Source organism: Megalopta genalis, unplaced genomic scaffold (assembly GCF_051020955.1).
Source record: "Megalopta genalis isolate 19385.01 unplaced genomic scaffold, iyMegGena1_principal scaffold1501, whole genome shotgun sequence".
Lineage (NCBI taxonomy): Eukaryota > Metazoa > Arthropoda > Insecta > Hymenoptera > Halictidae > Megalopta > Megalopta genalis.
Genome location: NW_027477570.1, coordinates 32501 through 48582, shown reverse-complemented (window position 1 = coordinate 48582; position 16082 = coordinate 32501).

Sequence of the window (16082 nt, the reverse complement as noted above, 5' to 3'; positions counted from 1 at the left end):
AACCGCACAACGTGACGCGGGGGACTGCAGCCACAAGTGACAACAGTCCCCCGGTAGGGAGTAGTACAGCATATTCAATGCTGTACATGAACACGCCACAGCCCGTATGCTTAGTTCAAGGGCCTCGCCATTATGCGAAGTACTACATGTACAACGCACTGGCGGTCTCAAAATACCCTCATCGCCGATGCATCTGATGCATCCGTCAACTCGGCAGCATTCACTCCGTCGGCGTGTTGCTTTGTGGCGTGTTCAAATAACGAAAATGCGGCATTCCAGTCAGACCAGAAAAACCGCATAACGTAACGCGGGGGACTGAAGCCACAAGTGACAACAGTCCCCCGGATGGGAGTAGTGCAGCATGTTCAATACTGCACAAGAACACGCCACAGCCCGCTTGCTTAATCACGGGCCTCGTCATTATGCGAAGCACTACATGTACAACGCACTGACGGTCTCTCGAGTGCCTTCATCGCCGATGCACCTATCGACTCAGCAGCAACATTCAATCCGACGGCGTGTTGCTTCGTGGCGTGTTCAGACAACGAAAATGCGGCATTCCAGTTAGACCAGAAAAACCGCATAACGTGACGCGGGGGACTGCAGCCACAAGTGACAACAGTCCCCCGCTAAGGAGTAGTACAGCATATTCAATGCTGTACATGAACACGCCACAGCCCGCATGCTTAATCTCGGGCCTCGCCATTATGCGAAGTACTACATGTACGACGCACTGACGGTCTAAAATGCCTTCATCGTCGACGCATCCATCGACTCGGTAGTAGCAACAACCTTCGCGAGGACTAGTTCGGGGGTCGCCTCTCAACCCTGGGTGGCCACAGACCGCCACCGCCAGTAGATAGGGACAGTTTAGTGTGAATCTGGTCACCGCGAAGGTGACGCAGACATGTTTCCTCGCCCATTCGGGCATACACAACTAAATTTCCATCCACTTCCAGCGGCCCCACATTCAAGGGAAAGGGCCGAGGAAAAATCCGCACGTGCCATTGAGACGTTTACAATGGACGAGTTCTTTAGCCGCCAGCGAATTTCAGTTTCCATCTATCTGCTGGCGCCCACGGGGAACCACGGGGAGGCGAACTCGTGACACGACGCCTCGCGTCCACTAAACGAAGACCTAGGAAATCGGGATGGGTGTTGGAATCAGGATTTTTCCTACCGGAAGCCCTTTAGCCAAAGGGTTTCCCGGCAGAAGGATGCGAATACCTGGAAGACCTTTTCCGACGACACGAAGTGTTGTGCCGCTTCAGGCCATTTCCAGGTTCCGCTAGGGGTGATGTCCCGTAGAGCTTCTCTCTGCGGGTTGAAGTGTTTGCAGCGGAGAAGGAAGTGGTCTACCGTGTCCGACCCGTGACCACACCCACACGCCTCGCTGTCGGCAACCCCGTACGCGAAGAGGCGCGAACGGAAATTCCCATGTCCAGTGAGGACTTGTGTGGTGAAGTGGTTCGGTACCATCCACCCGGCCGCCATCCTTCTCTCGATACTGCTGAAGAAGGTGAAAGTTGTGCGGCCTTTGTGGGAGGAGTCCCACATGGATTGCCACATCCTTTTCACCTCAGCCACGATCCTAATTTTCGCATCGTTGGTTCCCGCTGGGACCACGATGTTACCGATCCTGGCATCCATATTTTTCCTGACCTGGTAAAGGGCTTTGGCCTGTTGTAGCTCAAGTCCGATAGGGGGGGTACCGGCCACCACACACATGCTATCCCACGATGACCGGCGGTATGCACCGGTCACCGCGATGAGAGCACGCCGTTGAGCGGCTCCGAGTATTCCCAGCTCCCCTGCCGTGCACCCTCCGGCCCATCCGGCGGCGGCGTAAGTCGCTACCGGGATGAAGACCCCGCGGTACACAGCCGAGAGTGCTCTGAAACCGAGCCCCCATCCTCGTCTCGCCAACCTGCCAAGTTTCGCGAAAAGCGACCCGGTTTTGTCGCTGATATATTGACAATGGGATCGGACACCCATGTCCCTATCTAAGTGGACGCCTAGGTATCTAACTGTATTCTTGAATTTAATTGACCTCGCTCCGATCCGAATGACCGGCGGTCTTTTCTGGAAATCTACTTTCGATGCGCGGACTGCTTTTCTTTTTCTATCGGGACGCGAACCTCCCCGTCGGCCTATTTTTTCCCTGTCTGCGTACCCATTCCGGAGTACAATTGCTTCCGATTTCGAATCGGATATCTCTAATTTAGCTGTCCTGCACCAACCTAGGATCTGGTCGACAACGCGTTGACCCTCGATCTCTAGGTCTCTGCGGCTGTTTCCCCCCACGAGGACGATGAGGTCGTCCGCGTATGCTAAGAACCTATTCTCAACTGAGGTTTCGAGTAACCTCAGGAGACCGTCGAACATAAGGTTCCAGCACGCGGGGCCGAGGACGGAACCTTGCGGGCATCCTCTTGTCACGCGCTTGGAGATCCTTTCTGTTCCTATCGTGAGACTGACCTTGCGGTCCTCGAAGTAATTGGAGATTACCTCGAAGACGTTGCGCGGGCAGTCTCGATCCCTAAGACTACCTAACACTAGGGGCCACCAGACGTTGTCGAAGGCTCCGGAAATGTCGAAAAGTAGTGCGATCACATGCCGATGCTCGGTGTCATCGACCATGCGGCGCAACTCGACAATTGCATCTTCAGTCGACTTTCCGCGCGTAAACCCGAACTGTCTGCTGGAGATGCGTCCCGTCGCCATCGCCGTCTGCTCTAATCTGCTCTTAAGGAGCTTCTCGAAAGTTTTCCCGATCACGGAGAGGAGACATATTGGTCGGTAGGATTTTGGGTCCTTCTCGTCCTTTCCTTCGCCTTTCAGGAGGATTCTCAGAGAGCCCACCTTCCAGGCGGAGGGGAAGACGCCCCATCGAAGGCACCCATTGAATAGTCGCGAGAGTTCCCCGAGGATCGTTTTCGCGGAGGCCTTCAGGACCTGTACCTCGATGAGGTCCGGTCCTGGCACCTTTTTATTTTCGAAGGAACGAATTGCTCCGGCCACCTCCACCAAGGAAAAGGGCGAGGCGTCGGCGGTATTCGGGGCGATTCGCGCCTCTTCCCGGAGAACCCTTTGTGTCGGCGAATCGAGTTCAGGTCGGTCGTCAGGGACGTGGGCTTCCAGAAGCTCGCTGGCGGTTTCTAAAGCACCGGTTGTACTTTTATTGTTGCGCCGGAGTGTGCTTATCACTTTCTCTACACGGAGTTTATTTGCCTGGAGCTTGTATACGATGCCCCAGGGCTCCGTGTTCCCGTTCGACGTCACGAAGTTTTGCCAGCTTTCCCGTTTCGTCCTCTTCACCTTCCTACTGTAGTTCCGCAACGAAGTACGGTATTCCTGCAGTTTTTGGAGGCGGGAGGGTCCGTCTATCGTCTTCTGGAAGGCACGCCTCTGCCTGTACACGGCCTTTTTGAGCTTTGTTAGCTCTTTGGTCCACCACGGGTTGGACTTTCTAAATTTTCTCTTCTTAGGCATTGACGCGGTGCAGGCGTCAGTGATGACGGCTGTGAGCGTCTCTGCCATCCTATTTACATCTTCCACCGACTCCAAACTCAGGACTTCGAGCCTCGACCGTGAGTGGTCGGACAGGGCCTCCGAGAACCGCTCCCAATCCGCTCGACGAGTGTCGAACCGAGAGTTCGTTGCTCCCTGATTTCCCGTCGCGGCCCTAGGTACCCGCAGCCGGATGTCGATGGCGTTATGATCGCTAGTCGTCCATTCGCTTCTTATCCTCCATTCCTTAATATAGGGCGTCATGGAGGGGGATGCCAAGGTAACGTCGATGTATGACGATCCTTTTGGCGTCCAGAAGGTGGGTGGTTGACTAGCGTCGTTAACTACAGTTAATCTAAACGCGGAAACTAATCTTTCTAACTGCGCTCCCTTCTCGTCTGTGCTATTTGGGCTCCAGAGCGAGGATTGCGCGTTCGCGTCGACAGAAATTATAACTCTCTTCCCCCTCAATGCCAGGAGAACCGTTTCCAAGTGCTTGAGGTGCTTCTCTATCTCGTCTTGGTATTGAAAATAATGAGATACCGCGTAGAAGGAGAAGCCGGGGGTCAGCACTTCCGCGCATGCGCAGTGCGGGTTACTGAGTTGAGAGATGAACGTGACCTCAAAGTGAGGGTTGGGGATGGCGACAGCGGCCCACGGGGAGTGGGTTTTCACCGCCGCCACCCTCACTTCGGTCCCTAATCCGCTTACCCTATAACCTGCGCCTTGCTTACTGGCGTGTGGCTCCTGCAAGAGCAGGACGTCCAGTCGCTTTTGCGCTATTAACTCCCTAACTTCGCCCGTTACTACAGCCGAATGTCGCATGTTCAGCTGTAGTATCCTGATTCCCGTGGCTACATTCGCGGTCGCGGGGTCGCGGTTTCGCGTTGGGGTTGGGGGGACGCGGGGGTTGTTTTTCCTATTTTTCCCTAAATTCGTAACGTCGCACCTTACGAGGTGGACGCGGACGGCGCGAAGACCGATTCCGTCCAATTGTTTAGAAGAGTCTAGTCCTTTTATATTGCCTAGGTCGTTGCCAATGTCCCTCCTGTCCATAGCGGTTAATTCCGCCACAGGGACCCCAGGGACGGGAGTCCCTGTGTCCGAGGCTCTAGCTTTGTATTGTTTTTTAGGCATTATTGATATTAAAGTTAACTGCCCGCCTTCGTCCTTTCCCGTTCGTTCCGTTGTCATGTCCGTTTGAATAGCCATAGTCATAGTTATAGTCCTAGTAATAGGACATGGGTGATGCCATAGTCGTGGAAGCGCGTACGCTCACGCTGATCTTCTGACCGCCGGAAGCACGAAACCTCTGATCTGGGCAAAATCGGCAAGCCGAGGAAGAACGGACAGGACACATGCTGGACTGGCGAGAAAGCGTGTTCTTCCGCTCGCGCTAGGCATTTCGATTTCTGACACCTCTTGATTTAAAAAATCAGTTTTTTGATAGTTTTCTCTCTCCACTGGGCTATTCATTTTAGCCACAGTTTTCAATTGGTACGATTTGCTTCCAAATCTTACAGATGCATTTTAAAAAATTTTTCCATCGCTCGGACAGAAGAGTCGATTGCTCAGTGAGTACGAGTATACATACAAAGTGCATACGGGTAACCAACCCCGTAGGGCTTGCCACATATGGGCCATTCGGTCAAAGACACCGACCCGTGGCCACGCTGTGTGGAGAAAAGTCCGTAACGTAAACGGCACGAAACAGTCAGGACCGAAGCCCCGAAGGAGCTCTGAGACAGCTTCTCGACCGAGATCGTAGAATTGGCCCAAAACCCGCTCTGCTCCGTCCGCCTCGCACGGACCGTGTATCTCTTATAGATACCGAACGGCCGGCAAGGACGCCGGCGCCGCCGGCCGAATAGCACGCGCGCTTATGAGTGTAAACCGCCGCGGCAACAGACCGCCCGGCCGTGCTGTTGTAACATAGCGCGTGAACGAACGAAAAAAAAATTTATAGTAAACATTAAAATAAATTACATTACCGTAAACTAGACAAAAAATTACACATTTTTTCCCAATATGAAAATTTTCACAAACTTTTCAAAGTCCCATCGCAACGAGTAAACTTTTTTAATAACGCTTCCGCACGATTCTAAATGCTTAATCCATATGTGAAATCGTTCACTGATCACGAATATCGTATTTAAAAAAATTACAAAAATTTATTTTTCAAAATAATCAAAAAAAACCGAAAAATCACAAGAGTAAAGTACCATTATTTTAAACAATATGTCGTTCTAAATGCTTAATCCCTATGTAAAAAAGTTATCTAAGCAAGAATATGTAATTGAAAAAAATTAGAAAAATTTATTTTAGCCGTAAATCGAAAATAATGGGGACACCGGAGCTGTTCGAAGCGCCGAGACGCGCCGCGTACGGCCGAATATTTTCTAAGTCCCAACGTACCGATCAAGAGTAAAGTACCATTTTCCTACATTAGATTTCGTTCTAAATGCTTAATCCCTATGTAAAAACGTTAGTTAAGCAAGAATATCGTATTTTTAAAAAAATCTAATGATAGGATTTCCCAGAAAATTGAAAAAACCGAAAAATGTCAAGAGTAAAGTGCCATTTTCTGACATTAGATTTCGTTCTAAATGCTTAATCCCTATGTAGAAACGTTAGTTAAGCAAGAATATCGTATTTTTAAAAAAATCTAATGATAGGATTTTTCAGAAAATTGAAAAAACCGTAAAATGTCAAGAGTAAAGTGCCCTTATTTTAAACATTATATCGTTCTAAATGCTTAATCCCTATGTAAAAAAGTTATTTAAGCAGGAATATGTTATTGAAAAAAATTAGAAAAATTTATTTTAGCCGTAAATCGAAAATAATGGATCGAGCGAATCGGTCGATTGCGCCGAGACGCGCTATGATGCAACAGACGAGCGATTGGAACGCCCGAATATTTTCAAAGTCCCAACGTACCGATCAAGAGTAAAGTACCATTTTCCTACATTAGATTTCGTTCTAAATGCTTAATCCCTATGTAAAAACGTTAGTTAAGCAAGAATATCGTATTTTTAAAAAAATCTAATGATAGGATTTCCCAGAAAATTGAAAAAACCGAAAAATGTCAAGAGTAAAGTGCCATTTTCTGACATTAGATTTCGTTCTAAATGCTTAATCCCTATGTAGAAACGTTAGTTAAGCAAGAATATCGTATTTTTAAAAAAATCTAATGATAGGATTTTTCAGAAAATTGAAAAAACCGTAAAATGTCAAGAGTAAAGTGCCCTTATTTTAAACAATGTATCGTTCTAAATGCTTAATCCCTATGTAAAAAAGTTATTTAAGCAGGAATATGTTATTGAAAAAAATTAGAAAAATTTATTTTAGCCGTAAATCGAAAATAATGGATCGAGCGAATCGGTCGATTGCGCCGAGACGCGCTATGATGCAACAGACGAGCGATTGGAACGCCCGAATATTTTCAAAGTCCCAACGTACCGATCAAGAGTAAAGTACCATTTTCCTACATTAGATTTCGTTCTAAATGCTTAATCCCTATGTAAAAACGTTAGTTAAGCAAGAATATCGTATTTTTAAAAAAATCTAATGATAGGATTTCCCAGAAAATTGAAAAAACCGAAAAATGTCAAGAGTAAAGTGCCATTTTCTGACATTAGATTTCGTTCTAAATGCTTAATCCCTATGTAGAAACGTTAGTTAAGCAAGAATATCGTATTTTTAAAAAAATCTAATGATAGGATTTTTCAGAAAATTGAAAAAACCGTAAAATGTCAAGAGTAAAGTGCCCTTATTTTAAACAATGTATCGTTCTAAATGCTTAATCCCTATGTAAAAAAGTTATTTAAGCAGGAATATGTTATTGAAAAAAATTAGAAAAATTTATTTTAGCCGTAAATCGAAAATAATGGATCGAGCGAATCGGTCGATTGCGCCGAGACGCGCTATGATGCAACAGACGAGCGATTGGAACCCCCGAATATTTTCAAAGTCCCAACGTACCGATCAAGAGTAAAGTACCATTTTCCTACATTAGATTTCGTTCTAAATGCTTAATCCCTATGTAAAAACGTTAGTTAAGCAAGAATATCGTATTTTTAAAAAAATCTAATGATAGGATTTTCCAGAAAATTGAAAAAACCGAAAAATGTCAAGAGTAAAGTGCCATTTTCTGACATTAGATTTCGTTCTAAATGCTTAATCCCTATGTAGAAACGTTAGTTAAGCAAGAATATCGTATTTTTAAAAAAATCTAATGATAGGATTTTTCAGAAAATTGAAAAAACCGTAAAATGTCAAGAGTAAAGTGCCCTTATTTTAAACAATGTATCGTTCTAAATGCTTAATCCCTATGTAAAAAAGTTATTTAAGCAGGAATATGTTATTGAAAAAAATTAGAAAAATTTATTTTAGCCGTAAATCGAAAATAATGGATCGAGCGAATCGGTCGATTGCGCCGAGACGCGCTATGATGCAACAGACGAGCGATTGGAACGCCCGAATATTTTCAAAGTCCCAACGTACCGATCAAGAGTAAAGTACCATTTTCCTACATTAGATTTCGTTCTAAATGCTTAATCCCTATGTAAAAACGTTAGTTAAGCAAGAATATCGTATTTTTAAAAAAATCTAATGATAGGATTTTCCAGAAAATTGAAAAAACCGAAAAATGTCAAGAGTAAAGTGCCATTTTCTGACATTAGATTTCGTTCTAAATGCTTAATCCCTATGTAGAAACGTTAGTTAAGCAAGAATATCGTATTTTTAAAAAAATCTAATGATAGGATTTTCCAGAAAATTGAAAAAACCGAAAAATGTCAAGAGTAAAGTGCCATTTTCTGACATTAGATTTCGTTCTAAATGCTTAATCCCTATGTAGAAACGTTAGTTAAGCAAGAATATCGTATTTTTAAAAAAATCTAATGATAGGATTTTTCAGAAAATTGAAAAAACCGTAAAATGTCAAGAGTAAAGTGCCCTTATTTTAAACAATGTATCGTTCTAAATGCTTAATCCCTATGTAAAAAAGTTATTTAAGCAGGAATATGTTATTGAAAAAAATTAGAAAAATTTATTTTAGCCGTAAATCGAAAATAATGGATCGAGCGAATCGGTCGATTGCGCCGAGACGCGCTATGATGCAACAGACGAGCGATTGGAACGCCCGAATATTTTCAAAGTCCCAACGTACCGATCAAGAGTAAAGTACCATTTTCCTACATTAGATTTCGTTCTAAATGCTTAATCCCTATGTAAAAACGTTAGTTAAGCAAGAATATCGTATTTTTAAAAAAATCTAATGATAGGATTTCCCAGAAAATTGAAAAAACCGAAAAATGTCAAGAGTAAAGTGCCATTTTCTGACATTAGATTTCGTTCTAAATGCTTAATCCCTATGTAGAAACGTTAGTTAAGCAAGAATATCGTATTTTTAAAAAAATCTAATGATAGGATTTTTCAGAAAATTGAAAAAACCGTAAAATGTCAAGAGTAAAGTGCCCTTATTTTAAACAATGTATCGTTCTAAATGCTTAATCCCTATGTAAAAAAGTTATTTTAGCAGGAATATGTTATTGAAAAAAATTAGAAAAATTTATTTTAGCCGTAAATCGAAAATAATGGATCGAGCGAATCGGTCGATTGCGCCGAGACGCGCTATGATGCAACAGACGAGCGATTGGAACGCCCGAATATTTTCAAAGTCCCAACGTACCGATCAAGAGTAAAGTACCATTTTCCTACATTAGATTTCGTTCTAAATGCTTAATCCCTATGTAAAAACGTTAGTTAAGCAAGAATATCGTATTTTTAAAAAAATCTAATGATAGGATTTCCCAGAAAATTGAAAAAACCGAAAAATGTCAAGAGTAAAGTGCCATTTTCTGACATTAGATTTCGTTCTAAATGCTTAATCCCTATGTAGAAACGTTAGTTAAGCAAGAATATCGTATTTTTAAAAAAATCTAATGATAGGATTTTTCAGAAAATTGAAAAAACCGTAAAATGTCAAGAGTAAAGTGCCCTTATTTTAAACAATGTATCGTTCTAAATGCTTAATCCCTATGTAAAAAAGTTATTTTAGCAGGAATATGTTATTGAAAAAAATTAGAAAAATTTATTTTAGCCGTAAATCGAAAATAATGGATCGAGCGAATCGGTCGATTGCGCCGAGACGCGCTATGATGCAACAGACGAGCGATTGGAACGCCCGAATATTTTCAAAGTCCCAACGTACCGATCAAGAGTAAAGTACCATTTTCCTACATTAGATTTCGTTCTAAATGCTTAATCCCTATGTAAAAACGTTAGTTAAGCAAGAATATCGTATTTTTAAAAAAATCTAATGATAGGATTTCCCAGAAAATTGAAAAAACCGAAAAATGTCAAGAGTAAAGTGCCATTTTCTGACATTAGATTTCGTTCTAAATGCTTAATCCCTATGTAGAAACGTTAGTTAAGCAAGAATATCGTATTTTTAAAAAAATCTAATGATAGGATTTTTCAGAAAATTGAAAAAACCGTAAAATGTCAAGAGTAAAGTGCCCTTATTTTAAACAATGTATCGTTCTAAATGCTTAATCCCTATGTAAAAAAGTTATTTAAGCAGGAATATGTTATTGAAAAAAATTAGAAAAATTTATTTTAGCCGTAAATCGAAAATAATGGATCGAGCGAATCGGTCGATTGCGCCGAGACGCGCTATGATGCAACAGACGAGCGATTGGAACCACCGAATATTTTCAAAGTCCCAACGTACCGATCAAGAGTAAAGTACCATTTTCCTACATTAGATTTCGTTCTAAATGCTTAATCCCTATGTAAAAACGTTAGTTAAGCAAGAATATCGTATTTTTAAAAAAATCTAATGATAGGATTTCCCAGAAAATTGAAAAAACCGAAAAATGTCAAGAGTAAAGTGCCATTTTCTGACATTAGATTTCGTTCTAAATGCTTAATCCCTATGTAGAAACGTTAGTTAAGCAAGAATATCGTATTTTTAAAAAAATCTAATGATAGGATTTTCCAGAAAATTGAAAAAACCGAAAAATGTCAAGAGTAAAGTGCCATTTTCTGACATTAGATTTCGTTCTAAATGCTTAATCCCTATGTAGAAACGTTAGTTAAGCAAGAATATCGTATTTTTAAAAAAATCTAATGATAGGATTTTTCAGAAAATTGAAAAAACCGTAAAATGTCAAGAGTAAAGTGCCCTTATTTTAAACATTATATCGTTCTAAATGCTTAATCCCTATGTAAAAAAGTTATCTAAGCAAGAATATGTTATTGAATAAAATGAGAAAAATTTATTTTAGCCGTAAATCGAAAATAATGGGTCGAGCGAATCGGTCGATTGCGCCGAGACGCGCTATGATGCAACAGACGAGCGATTGGAACGCCCGAATATTTTCAAAGTCCCACCGTACCGATCAAGAGTAAAGTACCATTTTCCTACATTAGATTTCGTTCTAAATGCTTAATCCCTATGTAGAAACGTTAGTTAAGCAAGAATATCGTATTTTTAAAAAAATCTAATGATAGGATTTTCCAGAAAATTGAAAAAACCGAAAAATGTCAAGAGTAAAGTGCCATTTTCTGACATTAGATTTCGTTCTAAATGCTTAATCCCTATGTAGAAACGTTAGTTAAGCAAGAATATCGTATTTTTAAAAAAATCTAATGATAGGATTTTTCAGAAAATTGAAAAAACCGTAAAATGTCAAGAGTAAAGTGCCCTTATTTTAAACAATGTATCGTTCTAAATGCTTAATCCCTATGTAAAAAAGTTATCTAAGCAAGAATATGTTATTGAAAAAAATTAGAAAAATTTATTTTAGCCGTAAATCGAAAAGAAGTCTGTTCGTTTCTCTGTCTCTCTCGCGCGATCGAACTATCGATGTTTCCCGACAAACTATTGGAAGTTTAATTAAACTTTATACATGAAATTACTCGTTTTGATCCCCGCTACACAGCCGTAAACTTTTTATAAATTTGTGGAATCGGGAACCTCGAAATATTTATCATAACGCGGATCGACTGTCTCTGTCTCTTTCTAGATCGGAAGAATCGATGTTTCCCGGAAAACTATTGGGAGTTTAATTAAACTTTATACATGAAATTACTCGTTCTGATCCCCGCTACACAGCCGTATACTTTTTATAATTTTGTGGAATCGGGAACCTTGAAATATTTATCATAACGCGGATCGACTGTCTCTGTCTCTTTCTAGATCGGAAGAATCGATGTTTCCCGGCAAACTATTGGGAGTTTAATTAAACTTTATACATGAAATTACTCGTTCTGATCCCCGCTACACAGCCGTATACTTTTTATAATTTTGTGGAATCGGGAACCTCGAAATATTTATCATAACGCGGATCGACTGTCTCTGTCTCTTTCTAGATCGGAAGAATCGATGTTTCCCGGAAAACTATTGGGAGTTTAATTAAACTTTATACATGAAATTACTCGTTCTGATCCCCGCTACACAGCCGTAAACTTTTTATAAATTTGTGGAATCGGGAACCTCGAAATATTTATCATAACGCGGATCGACTGTCTCTGTCTCTTTCTAGATCGGAAGAATCGATGTTTCCCGGCAAACTATTGGGAGATTAATTAAACTTTATACATGAAATTACTCGTTCTGATCCCCGCTACACAGCCGTATACTTTTTATAATTTTGTGGAATCGGGAACCTCGAAATATTTATCATAACGCGGATCGACTGTCTCTGTCTCTTTCTAGATCGGAAGAATCGATGTTTCCCGGCAAACTATTGGGAGTTTAATTAAACTTTATACATGAAATTACTCGTTTTGATCCCCGCTACACAGCCGTATACTTTTTATAATTTTGTGGAATCGGGAACCTTGAAATATTTATCATAACGCGGATCGACTGTCTCTGTCTCTTTCTAGATCGGAAGAATCGATGTTTCCCGGCAAACTATTGGGAGTTTAATTAAACTTTATACATGAAATTACTCGTTTTGATCCCCGCTACACAGCCGTATACTTTTTATAATTTTGTGGAATCGGGAACCTCGAAATATTTATCATAACGCGGATCGACTGTCTCTGTCTCTTTCTAGATCGGAAGAATCGATGTTTCCCGGCAAACTATTGGGAGTTTAATTAAACTTTATACATGAAATTACTCGTTCTGATCCCCGCTACACAGCCGTATACTTTTTATAATTTTGTGGAATCGGGAACCTCGAAATATTTATCATAACGCGGATCGACTGTCTCTGTCTCTTTCTAGATCGGAAGAATCGATGTTTCCCGGCAAACTATTGGGAGTTTAATTAAACTTTATACATGAAATTACTCGTTCTGATCCCCGCTACACAGCCGTATACTTTTTATAATTTTGTGGAATCGGGAACCTCGAAATATTTATCATAACGCGGATCGACTGTCTCTGTCTCTTTCTAGATCGGAAGAATCGATGTTTCCCGGCAAACTATTGGGAGTTTAATTAAACTTTATACATGAAATTACTCGTTCTGATCCCCGCTACACAGCCGTATACTTTTTATAATTTTGTGGAATCGGGAACCTCGAAATATTTATCATAACGCGGATCGACTGTCTCTGTCTCTTTCTAGATCGGAAGAATCGATGTTTCCCGGCAAACTATTGGGAGTTTAATTAAACTTTATACATGAAATTACTCGTTTTGATCCCCGCTACACAGCCGTATACTTTTTATAATTTTGTGGAATCGGGAACCTTGAAATATTTAACATAACGCGGATCGACTGTCTCTGTCTCTTTCTAGATCGGAATAATCGATGTTTCCCGGCAAACTAATGGGATATTAATTAAACTTTATACACGAAATTACTCGTTTTGATCCCTGCTACACAGCCGTATACTTTTTATAATTTTGTGGAATCGGGAACCTCGAAATATTTATCATAACGCGGATCGACTGTCTCTGTCTCTTTCTAGATCGGAAGAATCGATGTTTCCCGGCAAACTATTGGGAGTTTAATTAAACTTTATACATGAAATTACTCGTTCTGATCCCCGCTACACAGCCGTATACTTTTTATAATTTTGTGGAATCGGGAACCTCGAAATATTTATCATAACGCGGATCGACTGTCTCTGTCTCTTTCTAGATCGGAAGAATCGATGTTTCCCGGCAAACTATTGGGAGTTTAATTAAACTTTATACATGAAATTACTCGTTTTGATCCCCGCTACACAGCCGTATACTTTTTATAATTTTGTGGAATCGGGAACCTTGAAATATTTAACATAACGCGGATCGACTGTCTCTGTCTCTTTCTAGATCGGAATAATCGATGTTTCCCGGCAAACTAATGGGATATTAATTAAACTTTATACACGAAATTACTCGTTTTGATCCCTGCTACACAGCCGTATACTTTTTATAATTTTGTGGAATCGGGAACCTCGAAATATTTATCATAACGCGGATCGACTGTCTCTGTCTCTTTCTAGATCGGAAGAATCGATGTTTCCCGGCAAACTATTGGGAGTTTAATTAAACTTTATACATGAAATTACTCGTTTTGATCCCCGCTACACAGCCGTATACTTTTTATAATTTTGTGGAATCGGGAACCTTGAAATATTTAACATAACGCGGATCGACTGTCTCTGTCTCTTTCTAGATCGGAATAATCGATGTTTCCCGGCAAACTAATGGGATATTAATTAAACTTTATACACGAAATTACTCGTTTTGATCCCTGCTACACAGCCGTATACTTTTTATAATTTTGTGGAATCGGGAACCTTGCAATATTTAACATAACGCGGATCGACTGTCTCTGTCTCTTTCTAGATCGGAAGAATCGATGTTTCCCGGCAAACTATTGGGAGTTTAATTAAACTTTATACATGAAATTACTCGTTTTGATCCCCGCTACACAGCCGTATACTTTTTATAATTTTGTGGAATCGGGAACCTCGAAATATTTATCATAACGCGGATCGACTGTCTCTGTCTCTTTCTAGATCGGAAGAATCGATGTTTCCCGGCAAACTATTGGGAGTTTAATTAAACTTTATACATGAAATTACTCGTTCTGATCCCCGCTACACAGCCGTATACTTTTTATAATTTTGTGGAATCGGGAACCTCGAAATATTTATCATAACGCGGATCGACTGTCTCTGTCTCTTTCTAGATCGGAAGAATCGATGTTTCCCGGCAAACTATTGGGAGTTTAATTAAACTTTATACATGAAATTACTCGTTCTGATCCCCGCTACACAGCCGTATACTTTTTATAATTTTGTGGAATCGGGAACCTCGAAATATTTATCATAACGCGGATCGACTGTCTCTGTCTCTTTCTAGATCGGAAGAATCGATGTTTCCCGGCAAACTATTGGGAGTTTAATTAAACTTTATACATGAAATTACTCGTTCTGATCCCCGCTACACAGCCGTATACTTTTTATAATTTTGTGGAATCGGGAACCTCGAAATATTTATCATAACGCGGATCGACTGTCTCTGTCTCTTTCTAGATCGGAAGAATCGATGTTTCCCGGCAAACTATTGGGAGTTTAATTAAACTTTATACATGAAATTACTCGTTTTGATCCCCGCTACACAGCCGTATACTTTTTATAATTTTGTGGAATCGGGAACCTTGAAATATTTAACATAACGCGGATCGACTGTCTCTGTCTCTTTCTAGATCGGAATAATCGATGTTTCCCGGCAAACTAATGGGATATTAATTAAACTTTATACACGAAATTACTCGTTTTGATCCCTGCTACACAGCCGTATACTTTTTATAATTTTGTGGAATCGGGAACCTTGCAATATTTAACATAACGCGGATCGACTGTCTCTGTCTCTTTCTAGATCGGAAGAATCGATGTTTCCCGGCAAACTATTGGGAGTTTAATTAAACTTTATACATGAAATTACTCGTTTTGATCCCCGCTACACAGCCGTATACTTTTTATAATTTTGTGGAATCGGGAACCTCGAAATATTTATCATAACGCGGATCGACTGTCTCTGTCTCTTTCTAGATCGGAAGAATCGATGTTTCCCGGCAAACTATTGGGAGTTTAATTAAACTTTATACATGAAATTACTCGTTCTGATCCCCGCTACACAGCCGTATACTTTTTATAATTTTGTGGAATCGGGAACCTCGAAATATTTATCATAACGCGGATCGACTGTCTCTGTCTCTTTCTAGATCGGAAGAATCGATGTTTCCCGGCAAACTATTGGGAGTTTAATTAAACTTTATACATGAAATTACTCGTTCTGATCCCCGCTACACAGCCGTATACTTTTTATAATTTTGTGGAATCGGGAACCTCGAAATATTTATCATAACGCGGATCGACTGTCTCTGTCTCTTTCTAGATCGGAAGAATCGATGTTTCCCGGCAAACTATTGGGAGTTTAATTAAACTTTATACATGAAATTACTCGTTCTGATCCCCGCTACACAGCCGTATACTTTTTATAATTTTGTGGAATCGGGAACCTCGAAATATTTATCATAACGCGGATCGACTGTCTCTGTCTCTTTCTAGATCGGAAGAATCGATGTTTCCCGGCAAACTATTGGGAGTTT